The sequence below is a fragment of the Rissa tridactyla genome, chromosome W (genome assembly GCF_028500815.1).
Source record: "Rissa tridactyla isolate bRisTri1 chromosome W, bRisTri1.patW.cur.20221130, whole genome shotgun sequence".
Classification (NCBI taxonomy): domain Eukaryota; kingdom Metazoa; phylum Chordata; class Aves; order Charadriiformes; family Laridae; genus Rissa; species Rissa tridactyla.
The window spans coordinates 30,148,105-30,165,622 of record NC_071496.1 but is presented as its reverse complement, the minus strand read 5'-3'; positions in this window follow the sequence as shown (position 1 = coordinate 30,165,622).

Below are 17,518 nucleotides of genomic sequence, written 5' to 3'. Positions count from 1 at the left end.
CTGAACAGAACCAGAACAGCGAGCTCTGTATCTGAGTGAAGGAAACGGCAAGGCAGGTTCCTGAGGAGCCGCTGGCCCTGTCAGCTCTGTTGCAGGAACGCATGAAATACACACGAGGGAGAAGAGGCTGAGACTGTCTTTCTGAGCTCAGGAGGGCACAAGGAAGGTGGCCGGGCAGACTCCATCTCTGTTCCTGAAAGGTGAAAGAATGCTGGAGTATCTGCCCGCAAGCGCTATCGTTGCAGGAAAAAAAAAAACAAACAAACAAACAACAAAAAAACCAAACTAAAACTCCTATAACGTTTTGCTGAGTCAAATTTTTGGGGTTGCTGGGAAAAGTGTCTGCTGTGTTGCATTACCATACCAGTGACCTGGCCTCAGGTTGCCACAGTGTCTGTGACACCTCCCCATCCCAAGGGACAGCCGTGCTTCCCCTCCACCCCATTGCCCGGCCCCCTGAGGTGGCAAGGTGAGTGCAGCCCCCAGCAGCTCTGCTCTCTGCAGCCCCGAGATAGGTTTCCCCACCGGCTGCACTTGCCCACAGCCACCTCTGTCCCACTTTCCCTGTCCCCATCTCTTCCAGCCCTCTCACCACCCTGCCTTGCAGGGAGCACCAGCTCATTGTGGCCGTGGTGCATAATGGCACAGCGGTGGAAGGTGCCTGCTTGGGGGAGCCACAGCCCTTCAATGCCAGCTGGCAGCCTGGCACCTACATGGCTGCTGTGCTCAACCTCATCATCCCCACGGGCTTTGTGCTGGGCAACAGGATTCACGAGCAGAGTTACCACAATGCTGCCCTCTGGTCAGTCTGTGACTTCATGGCCCTTTCTCCACCTCATCCACCACTCACAGCAGGTACCTGTCACAGGGGATGCTGCCAGACAGGGTCAGGCCCCTTGGCTGGGTCTGGGCTAGCCATCGAAGGCAAGTGTCAGTGCCACACAAGCTCTGTTCCCAGCACCTGTGCTGAGACCCTGGGCACCATAGCAGGACAGTGACCCCAAGGTCCTCATCCACAACTGGGGCATTTGGTGGCCGTGTGTGGGAGATTGTCTTGGTTTAAACCCAGCCAGCAACAAAGAACCACTAGGCTGCTCGCTCACTTCACCCTCCTGCAGTGGGATAGGGGTGAATGGGAGCACCTGGCCCAACTGGTTTCAGAACACAAGAGGTGAGATGCAGGGAGTTGTCATTCGACTCAGCTCCATCTCGCCTCGGCAGACGGGGTGGTCTCAACACTGCATTACAATCAGAACCGGGGTGGTCTCAACACTGCATTACAATCAGAACCGAAACCCGAATGGTACCTTTAACAAAGAAAATGCCCTGAGTCAAGTCCCACCACTATTCAGTGAGTGTGAGACCAGACATCACAAAATAAACATTGCTATCTGGGGGGCCATCAAACCACGGAGATAACCATCCCAGATAGCGTAATCCATTCAAGCACAGTCCCGGAAAAAAGGATATTTAAGTCCAAAGTTTTGGGGAGAAAAACGGGGAATCTTCCAAAGATACAGCTGGCCTGTAGGAGATTCTGCCCCCCCCCTCCCTTGTCCAGGATGCTGTGCAAGGTAACTTCCCGGGATTGAGTGGCCTTATCCGAGAGAGAGGGTAAGTGATTTAATAACATACGTATGATGTCTAGCATGCACTCGTTTAAGGTATTCATATCTAGCACGCTGGTGGTTTGTGTTGTTACTTTTCGGGATCAGCTGTTAGGCGGTAATAGCGTATTCTGTGAATTGTTTTTGTTCTTTTCCCCTTAAATTGCAATGGTGCATTCTTCCATTGTATCCATGAGAACTTGCAATAGTGGCGTATCGGACCCGTGAGTGAAGTCCAAATAAATTGTTAATTTGAACCTCTCAGTGAAGTCTCTTTCTCTCCATCACAGGGGGTAGAATCGGAAGAAGGCAAAACTCATGGGTTGAGATAAAGGCAGTTTAACAGAACAGCGAAGGAAAGAGGAAAACAACAGCAATAATACTGATAGAGGAATATACAAAACATGATTAATGTACCACTGATCACCTACCAAACCAGGGAAACCCCCAGCCTGATCCCAAACAGTGATTTCCTGCCCCCTCCCCATACTGGGCATGGTCACATGGTATGGAATACCTGTGTCCTGTGCCAGCTCCTTGTGAAAATTAACCCTATCCCTGCCAGAATCAGGACAGAGGCCTTTGCCCCCAGGGTGGGCAGAGGGGCAGGAGTGGCCTGAGCTCTCCCTCCCATCTCCTCCAACAGGCAGAGAAGTTCACCTTCATGTGCTACAGCTTCTCTGTTGGTAAGTGAGCTCCTCACTCCCTGTGCCCAAGGCTCTCTCCTGCATCCTCCCTTTTCCCAGACTGGCTGTTTCCCATGGAGAGGAGCTGGTCGAGCACAGGAGCAGTGGGGTCTTGTTGTGGTGGGGCAGAGGAAACCTTTAATTTCCTGTACATACATGGGGGTGCTGCTATGATCAACTCCTACTTCCATCTTCTTGGAAGTTCTCAGGATCTTGAGGCCATCTATGGTAGATGAGCTTTGGGCAACCTCAGGCCACTTGGGCAGGTGCGGCACAGCTGGCTGCTGGACACTGTGCAGCATCCCTGCCATCATCGCATATTGCATCTTAGTCCTAGTGCTTCCCTGGTGCATGTGTAACCCCAGGCTCTGGCCATGCCTGGAGACAGGGCCCATGCTGAAGGGTATCATGCCAAGCAAGCACCTACTCTTTCTGCACCAGCTTAGCTATTCTCCAATGCAAAGCCTGTGGTGGGAGATGAGGGAAGCTGCTTTTCACCCCACATCCCTATGGGATCTCTTGCCACATGGTTCAGGCTGTGCGAGAGCCTGAATCTGGGCCTGTGCTGGTTGCAGGGCAGGGGCCGGTGCCTCTGCTAAGCAGGATGGCCGTGGTTATGGATCTAACACTGGTAGTGTCTCTCCTGGCACTGGGGATTTTCCTGTTCTTCCTGCTCTTCAGGTCAGTATGTTCTCCCCTCTCCTGCTCTCTGTGCTGCCATGGGGCATTCAGCTCCTTGCACTGCCAGAGAGTGTCCAAGTGGACCCTGAGATAAAGCAAGGTGGGAGGCAGGGCTGTTACATGGGCAGTTACATGCTGGTCTATGGCTTAACTTGCTGTTTTGCAGGCAAAAGTACAACAGTTCAAAAACCTTGCAGAGCAACAGCATTATCCCACTGCAAAGATGCTGAGGAGATGCAGTATGAGAAAAGTCTTGCATGCGTTGTCTGGACAAGCTGTCTGTTAAAGCATAGGCAGGTTGCTTACTGGTTCTGTAAAGTCCTTACAGGAACAGGGTGTAAGAAAAATAAGGCTCATCTACCTTTTGATCCTGGTCAGGGTGTTCCAGTTCCCATTTGTCACTGAGCCCAGTCTGGAACTTTCCCAGTGCCTGCCAGTGACATCTCCCTGGGAGCTTGATATGGTTTTGTGCACATTTGTATATATTGTATCTATTTTATTTCCTTTTCTATTTTACTATTAATATTTCATTGAAGTAGTTTAGTTTTTTCTAAGCTCATAAATCTCTTTATCTCTCTTCTTCCTCTCCATGGAGTGAGAGGTGGGGGAGAGCATCTGTCATCTTGTCATTGGCCAACCCAGCCCAAACCATGATGCTCACCCATAGAGAGTTTGCCATACTCGAACATTCTTGCCCTGGCAGAAAGTGCCCTGTGTAAGAAAGGCAGGTATTGCTTTTGCAGAGGAGAAAAGCCGTTTCCATCAGAGGTGACACGATAAGGGAATGACTAAGACAAAGAGGCTCCAGCAAAGGCTTGTAGAACATCTCTTATCACACAGACAAAAGGACAAACTGATTCCTACCGGATTAGTGTCTAGAAGGGGAGTCAAACATTTAACCAGGGCTAATGACACTGAGCAATCTTTTACCAAAAAGGAAAGAAATAAACTAGTCAGACAATCCCTTTAGGTGTAGCATAAGGAGAAGTAAACAGAGGCAGGACATGCGGGAAGAATTTTAGGCGCCTCGGACAGACTGTGAACCCTGGAGTACCCAACCAATGGGAAACAGGGGAGGGAAAAATTCGGCCGGGATTAGGGAATAAAAAGGTGTGTTTCAAGAACTGGAAGTGTGCCTACTTGCTAGGTCACCCGCTCTTGCAAGAAGGTGAATAAAAGTGTGCTTCACAGAGGATTCTGCCTGAGCCTATTTCATTCGGACCGGAACTTGTTTCTCACAGAAAGGACCTTTGAGATCATCGAGTCCAACCATACACACACACACACACAAAAAAACCAAACCAAAAAAACCTCAGAACAAAGCAAACAACACCCACAAACAACCAACCTACAATCTCTGCCACTAGAGCACGCCCTGAAGTGCCACATCTAGACGTTTCTTAAACACCTCTAGGGCTGGGGACTCAACCCCCTCCCTGGGCAGGCTGTTCCAGCGCCTGACCACTCTTTCAGTAAAGCAATTCTTCCTGATATCTAACCTAAACCTCCCCTGCCGCAGCTTCAGACCATTTCCTCTGGTCCCGTCATTATTCGCCTGGGAGAAGAGGCCACCACCCACCTCTCTCCACCCTCCTTTCAGGTAGTTGTGGAGGGCAATGAGGTCTCCCCTCAGCCTCCTCTTCTCCAAGCTAAACATGCCCAGCTCCCTCGGCCTCTCCTCATATGCCCTGGTCTCCAGACCCCTCTCCAGCCTGGTAGCTCTCCTCTGGACATGCTCCAGCACCTCAATGTCCCTCTTGTACAGCGGGGCCCAGACCTGAACACAGCACTCGAGGTGAGGCCTCACCGGTGCCCAGTACAGAGGCACCATCACTCCCCTGCTCCTGCTGGCCACGCTGTTCCTGATACAAGCCAGAATGCTGTTGGCCTTCTTGGCCCCCTGGGCACACTGCTGGCTCATGTTAAGCTGGCCGTCCACCAGCACCCCCAGGTCCTTTTCTGCTGGGCAGCTTTCCAGCCACTCTGCCCCAAGCCTGTAGCGTTGCTTGGGGTTGTTGTGACCGAAATGCAGGACCCGGCACTTGGCCTTATTAAACCTCACACAGCTGGCCTTGGCCCATGGATCCAGCCTGTCCAGGTCCCTCTGTAGAGCCTCCCTACCCTCAAGCAGATCGACACTCCCGCCTAGCTTGGTGTCGTCTGCAGACTTACTGAGGGTGCACTCAGTCCCCTCATCCAGATCATTGATAAAGATATTAAACAAAACCGGCCCCAAAACTGAGCCCTGAGGGACACCACTGGTGACCGGCCGCCAAGAGGATTTCACCCCATTAATCCCAACTCTCTGGGCACGGCCATCCAGCCAGTTTTTAACCCAGCGAAGAGTACGCTTGTCTGTGCCATGATTCGCCAGCTTCTCCGGGAGAATGCTGTGGGGGACGGTGTCAAAGGCCTTACCAAAGTCCAGATAGACAACGTCCACAGCCTTCCCCGCGTCCAGAAGGCGGGTCACATGGTCATAGGAGGAGATCAGGTTGGTTAAGCAGGACCTCCCTTTCCTAAACCCGTGCTGGCTGGCCCTGATCCCTTCAAGGACAGGGAACTGCTGGAGAGGGGACAGCAAAGGGCTACCAAGATGCTGAGGGGACTCGAACACCTCTCTTATGAAGAAAGGCTGAGGGATTTGGGTCTCTTCGGTCTGGAAAAAAGACGGCTGAGGGGGGACCTTATCAACGCTCATAAATACTGAAAGGGTGGGTGTCAGGAGGATGGGGCCAGGCTCTTCTCAGTGGTGCCCGGCAACAGGACAAGAGGTAACGGGCACAAACTTGAGCATGGGAAGTTCTATCCAAACATGAGGAGGCGCTTCTTTACTTTGAGGGTGGCAGAGCCCTGGCACAGGCTGCCCAGAGAGGTGGTGAAGTCTCCGTCTCTGGAGACATTCAAAACCCGCCTGGACGCGTTCCTGTGCCACCTGCTCTGGGTGACCCTGCTCTGGCAGGGGGGTTGGTCTAGATGATCTCCAGAGGTCCCTTTCAACCCCTACCATTCTGTGATTCTGTGATCCCAGCAAAGCATTAGCCTGTGTTTCCCACCACACTGACACTTCCCCACTTGCTCAGGTTTTAGTGCTTTTAGTGCCTTGAAAAGCTGCCATGTTAATGGGGTACCTTTGTTGTTCTCCATCAGATGACACCCAGTAGCAGTGACGTGACAGTCACATTCCTTTGCCAGGCCTGGAATGTGTCGATGACCCCTTTCTTCTTCAAATGGTAGAGGAGCCAACGAGGAGAGGAACTATGCTGGACCTTGCCCTTACCAACAAGGTGGGGCTGGTGGGGAATGTCAAGCTCAAGGGCAGCCTCGGCTGCAGTGATCACGAAATGGTAGAGTTCAAGATCCTGCAGGCAGCGAGGAGGGCACGCAGCAAGCTCACTACCCTGGACTTCAGGAGAGCAGACTTTGGCCTCTTGAGGGACCTGCTTGGCAGGGTACCATGGGAAAAAGCACTGGAGGGGAGAGGGGCCCAAGAAAGCTGGTTAGTATTCAAGGATCACCTCCTCCAAGCTCAGGAGCGGTGCATCCCAAGAAAGAAGTCATCAGGCAAAAAAGCCAGGAGGCCTGCATGGATGATCAAGGAGCTCCTGGACAAGCTCAAAAGCAAAAAGGAGGCCTGCAGAGGGTGGAAGCAAGGACAGGTAGACTGGGTGGAATACAGAGAAACTGTCCGAGTGGCCAGAGACCAGATTAGGCAAGCTAAAGCCCAGACAGAATTAAATCTGGCCAGGGACATCAAGGAAGGATTACAAGAAAAACTTCTATAAGTATGTCAGGGATAAAGGTAAGACTAGGGAAGATGTGGGCCCTCTCCGGAAGGAAATGGGAGACCTGGTCACCCAGGATATGGAGAAGGCTGAGGTGCTGAATGACTTTTTCGCCTCGGTCTTCACCAGCAAGGGCTCCAACCACACCGCCCAAGTCACAGAAGGCAAAGGCAGGGGCTATGAGAAAGAAGAACCGCCCACTGTAGGGGAAGATCAGGTTCGAGGCCATCTGAGGAACCTGAAGGCACGTAAGTCCATGGGACCTGATGAAACCCATCCGCGGGTCCTGAGGGAGCTGGCGGATGAAGTCGCTAAGCCGCTTTCCATTATCTTTGAAAAGTCGTGGCAGTCTGGTGAAGGGGACTGACTGGAAAAGGGGAAACATAACCCCCATTTTCAGAAAGGGAAAAAAGGAAGACCCAGGGAACTACAGGCCGGTCAGTGTCACCTCTGTGCCTGGCAAGATCATGGAGCAGATCCTCCTGGAATCTCTGCTAAGGCACATGGAAAATAAGGAGGTGATTGGTGACAGCCAACATGGCTTCACCAAGGGCAAATCGTGCCTGACAAATTTGCTGGCCTTCTGCGATGTTGCCACAGCATTGGTGGATAAGGGGAGAGCAACCGACGTCATCTACCTGGACTTATGCAAAGCATTTGACACTGTCCCGCACGACATCCTGGTCTCTAAATTGGAAAGGCATGGATTTGATGGATGGACCACTTGGTGGATAAGGAACTGGCTAGATGTCTGCACTCAAAGGATTGCGGTCAATGGCTCAATGTCCAAGTGGAAACCAGTGACGACTGGCGTTCCTCAGGGGTCGGTACTGGGACCAGTGCTGTTTAACATCTTTGTCGGCGACATGGACAGTGGGATTGAGTGCACCCTCAGCAAGTTTGCCGACGACACCAAGCTGTGTGGCACGGTCAACACGCTGGAGGGAAGGGATGCCATCCAGAGGGACCTGGACAGGCTTGAGAGGTGGGCCCGTGCCAACCTCATGAAGTTCAACCAGGCCAAGTGCAAGGTCCTGCACCTGGGTCACGGCAATCCCAGGCACAAATACAGGCTGGGCAGAGAATGGCTTGAGAGCAGCCCTGAGGAGAAGGACTTGGGGGTGCTGGTGGACGAGAAGCTCAACACGAGCCGGCAACGTGCGCTCGCAGCCCAGAAAGCCAACAGCATCCTGGGCTGCATCAAAAGAAGCGTGGCCAGCAGGGCGAGGGAGGTGATTCTGCCCCTCTACTCTGCTCTGGTGAGACCCCACCTGGAGTACTGCGTCCAGCTCTGGAGTCCTCAACACAAGAAGGACATGGACCTGTTGGAACGGGTCCAGCGGAGGGCCACGAAGATGATCAGAGGGCTGGAGCCCCTCTGCTGTGGGGACAGGCTGAGAGAGTTGGGGTTGTTCAGCCTGGGGAAGAGAAGGCTCCGGGGAGACCTTATAGCGGCCTTCCAGTACCTGAAGGGGGCCTACAGGAGAGATGGGGAGGGGCTCTGTCTCAGGGAGTGTAGCGATAGGACGAGGGGTAATGGTTTTAAACTGAAAGAGGGGAGATTTAGATGAGATATCAGGAAGAAGTTCTTTCCTGTGAGGGTGGTGAGGCACTGGCCCAGGTTGCCCAGGGAAGTTGTGGATGCCCCATCCCTGGAAGTGTTCAAGACCAGGCTGGATGGGGCTTTGAGCATCCTGGTCTAGTGGGAGGTGTCCCTGCCCAGGGCAGGGGGCTTGGAACTAGATGATCTTTAAGGTCCCTTCCAACCCTGTTCAATGAAATACCCTCTGCTTTCCTGTGAGTCATGCTGGTTGACATAGCTTTCAGGTCTGTCCTTGGAAACTGTTCGTGATATTCTGGCTCAGCTGTAGGGTTCCCCCCTTCAATGATAGCTCTCTCTATCAGCTTTCTGGGGCTGCAGACCCCCAGGGCCTTGTGCTCACCCCTAGTGCTGCCTGTCCTGCCCTGTGTGCGTGCCCATCCCACCTCTCCCTGCCTGCCCTGACTCCATGTGCATGCCCATCCCACCTCTCCCTGACTGTCCTGACTCCATGTACATCCCCATCCCACCTCTCCCTGCCTGTCTTGCCCAAATGTGCATTCCCACCTCAGCTTTCCCAGCCTGTCCCCAAGGCAGCTTGGCAGTTTGCTGGTGCTCAGGTGCATCCTCCCTTTCCAGTCTCCTATAGCAGCCTCTGAGAAGCGTTGCTTCAGCCCTGGCAGGCATCCAGGGGCCATGGCCACAGCCTTTGCCCTGATGATGAGCCAGGTCCCGATGACCTGGGCCGAGAAATCCAAGGGGACCTGCCAGGACCCCCTAGCACTTGGCACCAGCAGGTCTCTGCCTCTCAGCTGGTGCATGTCCCTCAGGTTGCTGTGTGCATTTGAACTCCCACTGCACCCTTAATCTCCCCCCCACCCCTAGCCACACTGTCACCCCATGCCTTTACCTCCCCCACTGATGGGATCCACAGACACCCCCATCACCCCAGAGCAGACCCCCCCCCATACCATGAAGCTGTGTTCCTTTCCGCTTCCCACATGTCGGATGATCTTCTCACAGGGTTCATCTCCAGAGCCCAGCGCTTCTTTGCTAAGACCTACTCCAAGATCTGCAAGGAGGCCAGGAGCAACTTTGCCAAGCAGCATCTGAGAGCTGCCTGCAAGGAGTAGGAGTGGAGGACACGGCCACTGCTCCAGGACCCTGCACAGGAAGGTGATGGGAGATGGGCAGGACCGAGTGTGCATCTCACTGATGGTCCAGAGCTGCCCCTGGCCTCGCTCTGTGCCTCAGGGCATGTGAGGTGGGCGCTGGTGCTGAGGTGGGCACTGGTTCTGGGGCTGGCAACTGCTGTGCCCACAGAGGGCAGGGGGATGTGGGGCTGGCCCTGGCAGGCAGCCTGCCACCGGGAGGTTGGGAAGGGACCTCGGCTGGTGCAATAACGAGGTCAAGGACCTGCACTGTTTGCTAGAGCAAAGGGTTGCTGGGTTTGGGCTCGGGGAAGCACCGAGGAGGGGTCATGCAGACAGCGTGACCATCCTACCTGCTCCCATCTGCTCTGGAGGTGCTCACAAGGCTGTGGGCCAGCACTCATCCCTCTCTCCATCTCCACCCACAGCACCCACTTTTCTGCTGCCATGTCCCAGACAAAGGGGTGCCGAGGGATGCTGAGCTCCCTGTGCCTGGGGCTGGCTGAGCTGCCCTTCCCAGGCCAGGGTCAGCTCCAGGGCATGGCAGCACCTCTCCCTGCTCAGCCTGGCCCTGGCAGTACTCACAGTCCCATGTCCCCATCAGGATTCCACAGCTGACCCTCTGGGACCAGGCCACCATCAGGGCCACCCAAGACACAGCAGCAGCGCTGGCAGCGCTGCCCCATACACATTGCCAGATGCTTTCCAGCCATGCAGGCTTCACAGGTTTCGTGCCCCATGCTCAGTTCCTGATCGGGACAGGCTATTTGATAACCACCAACTGGACTCTGCTTGAGTTTAGCCAGATGACCCTGAAGAAGACTTCAGCAGCTGCTAAACCCCGTAGCAGTGACCCCAAATTCAGCCTCTCACACCCTAATTGCCCCACTACGGTCCCCCCTGCATCCAAGGCTTGTGGCGGTGTGCTCTCCCCCTTCCCCTCCCCCCCCCCCCCGGCTCCTGCTCAAGCCATAACCATCAGCGGGAGGTGTGATGAGCTGCACCTGGACTTTGGGGGATGGCTGGCAACACAGTCAAAACACTGTCTGGAGTGGGGGCCTAGACATCTTGTTCCCATGGGAATATGACTATAGGTCAATTATCTTACTCCATAAATAGCGGACAGCCCAAGAGCCCTTTGAGCTCTCCTGCACGGCAGCGGGCTGCACGCCAGGATCTCCCCTTGAGTGGGGACGCTCGCTTAAGGTTCTGCTCCTCGAGGCTGAGAGATTCCTTGCCGCAGCAGATTCTCGGTAAGTGACTGATAGCATGCTAAACTTTGAAATCTTAGCTGAGTGAGATAAGGATTGATTGCGCATATAGAATCCTTTAGACACAAACCGTTGACCAAGTCTGGGACTAGGAGTGGATCCAGCCGCCCCTAGGCTCCTCTCTGAGAAGGAGTTTAGAAAGCCAGGGGGTCCTTTCTGAACCTCGTGACTCAACGGGAGGGTCTCCCTGAGAGCTTGTCTGACCCTGGCCTCTGTGCAGTAAATAACCAAGTGTGCCCTGGCATCGAATCTCGTAAAACACTGTCGCATTCACTACTGACTTTGTTAAATCGCTGTTTTATATTAATAAATATTTCACTGCTTCTCTCTTACTGTAGGAATGTATCTGAGAGAAAATGGCCATGTGAGCCAGCCTCCCTACTGTGAGAGATTAGATTAAGAGCAAAACAGGTGGTAGAAGATGGAATTAGTACATGGGAAAAACGGGAACTGAGAAGGTAGAAAACATGTTGTGCTAATGACTAAGCAATTGACTATGCGAATTCTTGTAACCAACCTGATGTGTGAACGAACTGCATGGACAGCGCGTGGACAGTGTAACGAGCTAATCAGAAATAAGCGAGTGGCGTGTACGGCTACAACGCAGGGTATAAAAGATGATGATCTGTGCTTAATAAACGGCTTCTGTTGATTCACGTTGGATCGTCTGGAGTCCAGTTATTTCTCCTCATCTTACAAGTGAAGTTAACCACTCTGCCCGCGACAAGGCTGCCCTGGCAGTGAGCACCCATCCCTGTTGCTGAACTCAGCTGAGAGCCACTCAGTGTCAGCGTCAGTAGCACAGGCAGCTGGAAATCCTCGCTCCTGCGCCGGGGCTTACTCAGCACTCAGCAGTTTGGCAGCACACAGTCCCCTTCCCCATTTGAGCCAGCCTGCGCACGTGGGGAGAGCAGCCTGGCCCCATGCAATTTGTAAACAGCTGTGACCACCATCCCCTCTAAGAGGTTTATTAAAGCAGCCCATGTGCAAGCCCTGGCTGCTCCGTGCCTCTCTAAGCTAGGACAGGGGCTTATGCTGCTTCATTTCTGGTTTTTTTTCCAACCGTTTTGACTCAGTCCACCACTGCAGACCATTTGTCCACATGGATGCAACAAGCTCCAGCGTGGTGCGGGGCTGGAGCCTCCAGGCTGGAGCCTCAAGCAGAGCTTTTCCCTTCTCCTGAGGGCTACCAAGGTGTAAAGGGAATGGATGGGCTCATTCCTGCTGCACTTGGAGGTCCAACGCAACGCTCATGCTAGTCTAAGTTTAAAAACCCTGGAGCCCTTCCTTGTGAGTGATCTGCAGCCACTGAGCCTCATGGCCAGGTTGTCCCAGGCTCTGGGTCCCAGATGCACAACCCATCCTTCACGTCTCCTTGCCGTGCTACTCAGGACTTCCTCCCACTGCCCACAGGTTACAAGTTCCAGTTTGGCCACATGTATTGGGTCTGGCTGGGATGGAGTTAACTTTCTCTATAGCAGCCCTCATAGTGCTGTGCTTTATATTTGTAGCCAGAAAGGTGCTGATAACACACCAATGTTTTGGCTATTGCTGAGCAGTGCTCCCACAGCATCAAGGCTGTCTCTCCAAACGCCCCCCCCACTCCCAAAGGCCAGTAGGCTGGAGGCGGGCAAGAGGTTTAGAGGGGACATAGCCAGAACAGCTGACCCAAACTGACCAAAGCAATATTCCATACCATATGACGTTGTGTTCGGCAATAAAAGTTAAGAGAAAGGAGGAGGGGGGGGGCATTTGTTGTTAAGGTGTTTGTCTTCTGGAGCAACCACTACGTGCACTGAGGCCCTACTTCCCAGGAAGTGGCTGGACACCGCCTGCTGATGGGAAGTAGAGAATAATTTTTTTTTTTCCTTTGCTTCTGTGTGTGGCCTTTGCTTTTCTTTATTAAACTGCCTTTATCTCGACCCATGAGTTTTTTTCATCTTATTTTCTTCCCCCCGTCCAGTTGAGGAGGGGGAGTGAAGAGTGGCTTGGTGGGCACCTGGCATCCAGCCAAGGTCAACCCACCACACCGCACCTACGGACACCTTACTCACAATGCCCTGAGCACCCTGGTGAAGCAGATGCCAGACTGAAATGGTGCGAACAGTCCTCATTATCAATATAGAATCATAGAATGTGTTGGGTTGGAAGGGACCTTTAAAGTGCAAGGTCCTACACTTGGGTTGGGACAATCTTCGTTATCAATACAGGCTGGGGGATGATGTGATAGAGAGCAGCCCTGCGGAAAAGGACTTGGGGGTATTGGTGGACGAGAAGCTGGACATGAGCCAACAGTGTGTGCTTGCAGCCCAGAAGGCCAATTGCATCCTGGGCTGCATCAAAAGCAGCGTGGCCAGCAGATCGAGGGAGGTGATTCTGCCCCTCTACTCTGCTCTGGTGAGACCCCACCGGGAGTACCATGTCCAGCTCTGGAGCCCTCAGCACAAGAAGGACATGGACCTGTTGGAGGGGGTCCAGAGGAGGGCCTCGAAGACGACCTGAGGGCTGGAGCCTCTCTCCTATGAGGACAGGCTGAGAGAGTTGGGGTTGTTCAGCCTGGGGAAGAGAAGGCTCCGGGGAGACCTTATAGCGGCCTTCCAGTCCCTGAAGGGGGCCTACAGGAAAGCTGGGGAGGGGCTGTTTGCAAGGGCATGTAGCGATAGGCCGAGGGGCAATGGGTTTAAACTAGAGCAGGGCAGGTTTAGATCAGACATTAGGAAGAAGTTCTTTACACTGAGGGTGGTGAGACACTGGAACAGGTTGCCCAGAGAGGTGGTGGAAGCCCCATCCCTGGAGACATTCAAGGCCAGGCTGGATGAGGCTCTGAGCAACCTGCTCTAGTTGAAGATGTCCCTGCTTGCTGCAGGGGGCTTGGACTAGATAACCTTTAAAGGTCCCTTCCAACCCAACACGTTCTATCATTCTATGATTCTATAACTCCCGTCTGAAACCTGCTTTGGCCCCCACGAGCATGCACAAGGAATAAAGACAAGGAACCCCGAACAACGCTGCCTCCCTGAGACATAGCACCATCTGTTGATGTGATGTAGACCCCCCCAGTATGAACTGACAGGTCAAAGCAACCCATTTTCAGCAAGAACAAAAGATGGGACAGGTTTATGAGATGCTCAGGAGTGGTGCCTCTAATGGCCAGCTCCTTCTTCCCTGCCTGTGGAATAATTACTAAATTGGCCAAGAATACAAAAGTACAGCATTGTTCACACATTAAGGAAAGTCATAAAATCAAGAGGCTTCTGAGGTAGAATACAGCCGCAGCTGGCACACAAAGAATGCCACATCTGCGATTCCCTGTACAAGGTTGTTTGCGAAACTACACGAGGGATGGAACGGAACGCGCTTGTTCCATGGCCTTCCCTTGTGACGAATAGCAGATATGGGGACGAGATGGTACTACGGAACACATAAGCGGCCTACACGCTACCCGAGCCAACATTTCGTCAAATGTTGATGAAATGCTGTCCTTTGTGCGAACTTTGCTCATTACAATGTACCAAAACACACCTCCGTCCCGGAGGCTACCCGCCCCCGAGGTGCGACCACTCCTCATAGAATCATAGAATCATTTAGGTTGGAAAAGACCCTTGGGATCATCGAGTCCAACCATCAACCCCACTCTACAAAGGTCTCCCCTACACCATATCCCCTAACACCACATCTAAACGACTCTCAAACACATCCAGGGATGGTGACTCCGCCACCTCCCTGGGCAGCCTATTCCAGTGTCTGACCACTCTTTCTGGGAAGAACTTTTTCCTAATGTCCAGCCTAAACCTCCCCTGCTGCAGCTTGAAGCCATTCCCTCTTGTTCTATCGCTAATTACCTGTGAGAAGAGACCAGCACCAGCCTCTCTACAGTGTCCTTTCAAGTAGTTGTAGAGAGTGATGAGGTCTCCCCTCAGCCTCCTCTTCCTCAAACTAAACAGTCCCAGCTCCTTCAATCGCTCCTCGTAAGATTTATTCTGCAGGCCCTTCACCAGCTTCGTTGCCCTCCTCTGCACTCGCTCCAGCACCTCGAGATCTCTCTCGTATTGAGGTGCCCAGAACTGGACGCAATACTCAAGGTGTGGCCTCACCAGTGCTGAGTACAGGGGGACAATCACCTCCCTCCTTCTGCTGGTCACACTGTTTCTAATACAAGCCAGGATGCCATTGGCCCTCTTGGCCACCTGGGCACACTGCTGGCTCATGCTCAGCTGCTTGTCAATTAGAACCCCCAGGTCCTTTTCTGCCGGGCAGCTCTCCAGCCACACTGCCCCAAGCCTGTAGCGATGCGTGGGGTTGTTGTGGCCCAAGTGCAGGACCCGGCACTTGGCCTTGTTGAAGCTCATCCCGTTAGCGTTGGCCCATCGGTCCAATCTATCCAAGTCTCTCTGTAGAGCCTCCCTATCCTCATGCAGATCAACACTCCCGCTTAGCTTCGTGTCATCTGAGAACTTGCTGATGATACACTCTATGTCCTTCTCAAGGTCATCAATAAAGATGTTGAACAGAAATGGTCCCAACACCGAGCCCTGGGGGACACCCCTTGTGACCGGCCGCCAGCTGGATTTAACTCCATTGGCCACCACTCTTTGGGACCGCCCATCCAGCCAGTGCTTGATCCAGCAGATCGTATGCTCATCCAGGCCATGAGCCGCCAGTTTTCCCATGAGAATGCTTTTCGAAAGTCTAGGTAGACAATGTCCACAGCCTTTCCCTCATCCAATAATCGGGTCACCTTGTCATAGAAGGAGATCAGGTTCGTCAGGCAGGACCTGCCTTTCCTAAACCCATGCTGACTAGGCCTGATCCCCTGCTTGTCCATTATATGAGTTGTCCTCCTTGAGTACACCAATCATAATAAAAGTATGTATGACTAAAGTCACTCAAACTCCACTTTGAAGATAAAAAAAAAGTATAAAAATAGCCTGAGAGAGGGGGGGATATCGGGGAAGACACCATCGCGAACAAGTCGAGGAGAACTCCATCACTGACTTCCGGGACCAGTCGACGGGCTGAGCCTTTCTTCCCCCTCATAGGGACGCCTTTGGGTAAGACTCAGACTATACCGAGCGCTTCCTTGGGGAACTTAGAAATCTCTCTAGAGAACCTCTATCCTACATTTATAGCCAGGCTGTATCGTTTATAACTTTGTCGCGCGTTTTGTGTACTTAACAATCCTTTCATTTGCACGTGCTTTGCAGACAGTGTATTTATCACCGGCAATCCTAAGAACCTGTATATCTGTTGTTCAAATAAACTGCACTGTTTCAGTAGCTAGTCGTTTCGGTTTCTCACTGAACGCGACCAAAGACTGGAGAGTGGCCGTGCTAGTTCATGAGCACGACTAGACTGAAGGTGCAGTCCACTATTAGTGTATCCAAATCGTAACAGTTTCATACATATTAAACGCGACTGGACTGATAGTGCTGGATTGGGCATCGCTCAGAATTTAAACCTACCGCACCTGGCCTCCCACCTCGGTGAGGAGTGTTAGAACGCAAGGGGTTTATCTTCTGCCAAAACCGCTTGGCCCCTTTTCACGCAACACTGCCTCAAGTCTTGGCAGAGCCTCTGAGCCTGTGGCCCGAGGCCAAATACTGCCAGAGCTGGAAAGGGTCAAAACAACATGGGCTCATGCAGGACAGCAGAGAAGAGAAATATCCAGGCAGGGGCAGCCACATCCAGCCTGGGTCTGGGAATACACCAGAGGGATGAGGAAAGGACCTCTGGTCCTGCACTTTGACTGGACCATATGGGGAGTGAATCAACTACTCTTGGCCAGGTGGGGGTCTGTCTCCTTCCTTCTCCCATGGTCTGCCATGAGCCAAGGATAGTTAGGGACAATCTATCTCCTTCTGAAGGTCTGGTGTTGGCTGTGGCCGGAGGCAGGACAAAGCCTGCAGTGCAGTGTCCCAGCACAGGTACTCCTCAGATCCTTCCCAGGGATGGGCTGAAATCACAAGGCTGTGTAGCAGGGAGCTCAATCAGCACCTTTTTTATTAATATGCATCATAAATAAATAAATAAATGCGAGACACTTTGTTCTAACAGGGAAATACAAATTAAATATGGTGCAACGTCTGCTAAGCAATGTACAAGCAGGTGGTAACCTTGCAAGACCAGGGCCCCTCGCCATGGGGAAGCCAGCCGAGGCACGATGCTGCAAGTAGCGTCAACCCGGCCAAGGCACCAAATGCTGGCATGGCCTTTCATTAACACTTTTCCCCACTCGACGCACAGCGGGCAGCATGAACATGGCAAGGAAGGGGTTGACTGGCATTGCCTCTACCGAGGACCCCAGGACCCCCCCCTTGTGCTCATACACAACACTCGCCCCCTCCCCACCCCACGACACTGCTCAGCAAGACCAGAAACCCTATGCCAAGGGGAGCACCACCCCTCCCTCCCCATCTCCCCGGCTCCCTCTGGGATCACCCCCCCTGCTCTACCTGCTGGGAGCGCTGCTCCCAACTCCAAAGAGCACCCTTAGCCCAGTCAGGGACCCTGCCCTCACCCCCTCACCTCCTACCCACTCTTCACTGAGCATCCCAGGGCATCCTAGGCACTGGCTTCCTGCTCAGCATGGAGGGCACAGGGACACCCCCCAAAGCACCCATCTCCACACAGGGTGGCTCTACCCATCCTGGACCTATGTAACACTGAACATCCATGCTCCTTCGTCATGATTCCACGCACCCCTTTGCTCCGCACGCACACACGTACCCTGTCCTCCTCCCCTGGCTGTGGCCAGGCACGGCCCCAGGCCCTGCAGTGTGGTAGTGCCAGGCCACTTG